The sequence below is a fragment of the Rhinopithecus roxellana genome, chromosome 14 (genome assembly GCF_007565055.1).
Source record: "Rhinopithecus roxellana isolate Shanxi Qingling chromosome 14, ASM756505v1, whole genome shotgun sequence".
Lineage (NCBI taxonomy): Eukaryota > Metazoa > Chordata > Mammalia > Primates > Cercopithecidae > Rhinopithecus > Rhinopithecus roxellana.
The window spans coordinates 58,448,954-58,453,101 of record NC_044562.1 but is presented as its reverse complement, the minus strand read 5'-3'; the positions used below and the strand labels follow the sequence as shown (position 1 = coordinate 58,453,101).

General features: G+C 57.3%; 1 pseudogene; it reads left to right on the top strand.

The window, feature by feature from the left end:
* The first annotated feature begins 2,489 nt into the window (after positions 1-2,489).
* Positions 2,490-2,692, top strand: LOC115893420 (annotated as a pseudogene).
* Positions 2,693-4,148: the final 1,456 nt, after the last annotated feature.

The following is a 4,148-nucleotide window of genomic DNA, read 5'->3' as shown; positions in this document are numbered from 1 at the left end:
ACAGTTGTGCTTGCAGAACACGTTTGTTTCTGACCCGAACTCATACTTTGTCCCCAGCATTTAATTAAAATACACAGGCAGAGCTGTGTATTGCTCAGCAGAGAGGGACAAGTCCCAGAACATCACCTCCTTGTGCCTCAGGGTGTGTTTGTGCCTGTGTCTAGGGGTGAAGGGAGGAAGGAAATAGCTTGAATTAAGAGCCTGAGATATTGGGAATACTAGCAAGATAGGGAACAAAGCAATGGCTTTTGGCCTGTTCTCATCAGACTGAAGCACAGGGGTTCCAGCTTGTACGTGGGCACCGCAGTCTGCACCACGCTGATGAGGGAACCGGAGTGTGCCCTGGTAACAGCCCCTGCTTCTGCCCATCTCTATGCCTCCTAGCAGTAGGGCAAGCCTCCTCTGCAAGCATCTGCTGGTCTATTGATGGGAGAGGATGGGCAGGCTGGCAGTGCCGCTGCCGAGAACCTCAGTGAAACAGGAGGGGACTTTGGCTGCAGCATGATGTTTGAAAGCCTTATTTCTATTCTTTATTATTTTTTATTGTTTCTATTCTTTAGAAGTAAAGAATCTAATCTGAGCAAATAGACTCCAGACTGGAAATGGGGAACTTTCTGGGCAGCCCAGTGGGTCCCTGCCCCTCCAGTTCTGGGAGATGTCCCACCTGTCAGAGAAACGCAACAGAGGCCACATGGGGTCCCGTGACAGAGGCTGCGTGAGAGCCAAGAACCCCAGGTATTGACAGGGACGTGCAACACAGCAGAGACCGTGTGTGCCAGGGATGGTCAGCGGTGACCGTGTGCGCAGAGGACGGTCAGCAGCAGCTGTTGGATTCCCTCCCTCTTGGGGCCAGTGTGAGCAGCCATTCCCTGAGCAGCCCTGTCCCTCACACAGGCGGCTGCCCACAGCAGAACGCCCCAGCACCCGGCAGGGATGAATGCAGAGGAGAATAGTGAAATGCTGCATGTGGTCAGACAAGCAAGTCTTCCTCGCGCTGACCAAAGCCTTGAAAGATGGATGTGGGGTGCCGGGAAGTGTGAAAGTGTGAGCGTTGGGGAACCCGTGGAAGGGGTGACTCATGGGAGTACCCTCTACCTTCCATCAGAGGCGCTCAGTGGGCATCGCCACAGCAGCCAGCCTGGTCTGCCACCGAGGGGCACCCAGCACCACTGCCGGCTCAGCAGCCTCAGGACAGGGGTGCTCAGCCCTGGCTGCACACTGGGGTGGTCTGGAAGCTTAGAACAATCTGCTGACCCCTGAGCCCCAGCCCCAGAGGGCCTGGCTCAGGACGTCCAGGTTTCAAGCACTCCCAGGCAGATTGCACATCCAGCCCAGGCCAGAGCCACTGCATGGGAAGAATCTGCACTTGGAACAGCACAGTATCGATGCCTGAGAGACCCAGGAGCTGCCAACTTGGAGGAAAACATGCCCTGAGGCTGCACCAGCCGCTGCCTGACATCCATTTGAACAATGTGGCACCTGACCCACCGCCTCCAACTCCAGCCCCAGGCCTGGTCCAGCCCCAGCACCTCCCTCAGCCCCCACCCAGCCTGTGTGACCTCCCAGTGAACACTTCAGATTAGCTCCTCCGCAGGCTCCCCGTGGTCAGCCACTCAGAGCCTGGCCCTGGGAGTGGGGCTTGGTCCTCCCATGCCAACAGCATGGCCTACAGGAAGCCTGCCCTGCTGCCCCCGACAGGCCAAGGTGACCAGGGATGCAAAAGCCACCTGAGGAAGGGAGTGGGGCGGGGGAAATGCTTTTCCAGCCTCGTGTTTTCTGAGGTCTGGGATGAGCCTGAGCCACAGAGAGGCCACTGGGAGGCCGGCTGGTGTCCAGAGGGGTGGGCGAGTCACCGGGATGCCCACCCTGAGATGGCAGAAACTGAGAGGCATGGACAGATGGGAACCCTGGCACAGTAAGGAAGGGTTTTAAATGTGTTTGCGGCAGGGACAGCAAAGTTCCCTTCAGCCCCATGTGCAGCCATGGACAAGGGCCACCCAGTACAGCCAGCAGCTCCGTGGCCCAGCCAGGCAGGGCTTCTTGGTTTTAAGGACCAATGGGCGACTGAATCTAAGAATCCAATGGATCTTTTTCTAGTTGACCAAATGTTTTCATTAAAGTATAGTTGATTTTTATTTCAAGACAACAAAAAGAGGTCAGCTGTTACTTTAAAAGACTAGAAACTGGCCGGGCGCCATGGCTCACACCTGTAATCCCAGCACTTTGGGAGGCTGAGGTGGGTGGATCACCTGAGGTCAGGAGTTCAAGACCAGCCTGGACAACATGGTGAAACTCTATCTCTACTAAAAACAGAAACCTAGCCGGGTGTAGTGGCGCGTGCCTGTAACCCCAGCTACTCGGGATGCTGAGGCAGGAGAATCACTTGAACCCAGGAGGCGGAGGTTGCAGTGAGCCGAGATCACACCATTGCACTCCGGCCTGCGTGACAGAGCAAGAGTCTATCTCGAAAAAAAAAGAATAGAAATGGAAAGAGTATGCATTCTGGGATCATTTCAATAGCTCGTTCCTAGAGAAGTTTCTCCGACCGTGCGGAGCACCGGAAGCCACCAGGAGGAGGCCAAGCGTTCCCTCCTAGCATCTGTGTTGCTTCCCCACAAGTGCCATTTGCCACTGACGACCGTTCTTCTGTTCCTCTGGGAGCGTAAGAGGGAGAGGATGCAGTCTGAGAGGTTTATCTTACTTGTTAAAAAAAAAAAAAGACCAGAAACTGAAAATATCATCACCAGCAGCCTCTTCAGCCTTGCTTCTGCAGACACGTAAGACAATGGCTTGCTACAGTTAAACTTGAGTAATTTCGCTCACTTGCTTTTTGCCAGAGAAAAGCACTTTCTTAATTAAGAGATGAATCCCCTAGGCTTGGCTGCCAAGGCTTTTACTTTTCATCTGAGTTCATCAGCGAGTGTTTGGTGGCAAGCGCCCTGGAGACAGGAGGCCAGAGGACCGATCTCCATGCAGGCAGAGCCACGGCGTGGGCGGGCTGATGGGTGGGGGGGCTGAGGTCCTTCCCTCCTGGGGCTCCAGGAGGAAACACACAGCCCTGCCCCGAGTGATGGGAGGACAGCCTTTACTAAGGTGCTGCAGTCGGGTGTGGGGGGTCAGGAGGGGCCCCGGGAACTCAGGTTCTGAAGGGGTGGGGGCCGTTGTCCTCTCTGAACTGAGAGGCCAGTGGAGAGGCTGCTGGTGGGCCACGTGAGGAGGGGGCGGCTGCACAGTGACCAGGGAATGGCCGCAACCTGCCCGAGCCCCCTCCGGCGCCCGGTCATCTATCACAGCCGGGGTCTCTGCTGCCACGGCTCTGGCATTTGGACTGGGTCCACAGCATCTACAGGCCCTCGGATGCTGGACAGTGTGGAATAGCGGGAACAGCTGTGCCCCACACTAGGGAACGGAGGGTCTGGTGAGCTGGTCCCTGCTCTCCATGGGCTTCACACACCCAGCCTGGCTCTGGCCAACTGGAGCCCATGGGCGGAAGGCCTGGCCAGGTCCTGCCTGTGGGGCCTCCTCAGCCCAGGCTGATGTATCAGGGTGAACCAATTCCTCTTCTCAAGCCCCCAGTCCCAGGTCCACCAAGCCCCATGGAGCGGCTGCCCACAGGCTCCAGTCACGTCGTCCCTCCGGCTAGAGCCGTTTGCAGCCTGAGTGAGCCGAACCAAGGGCCAGTGGCCTGCCCACCTCCCCACCACGAGCGCAGGCAGGGGAAGGAAGGGCTCCCAGTCCCCTCTGGGGCATGTGAGCAGGATTCCCCGGCTCTCCCAGGCCCCATGCCCTCCAGCTAAACCTTTGCTTCCAGCAAGAATTGAGCTGGGGTACAAGCCCCTCTCGACCACCACACCCTGGAGGCGTCGAGGGTCCATCACTGGCCCCTCCAAGGTCAGACTCAGGCCTTTCTCCACAGACAGGAGGGCTTCACTGTAGCTCCTGGCTGGGCTTCCCACGGTCAGCTGCTCAGAGCCTGGCCCTGGGGGTAGGGCTCGGAACTCCCCACAGCCACAGTGTGAGAGGCCATAGGTGAGCTTCTTTCGTGACCTGAAGACCATGGTGAGGATTTGGCAGAGCATAGCACGGCCACACGGTGGAACGTGGACCTCTACGGTGACTCTGTGAGCGAAGACAGAAGGAGGGAATGA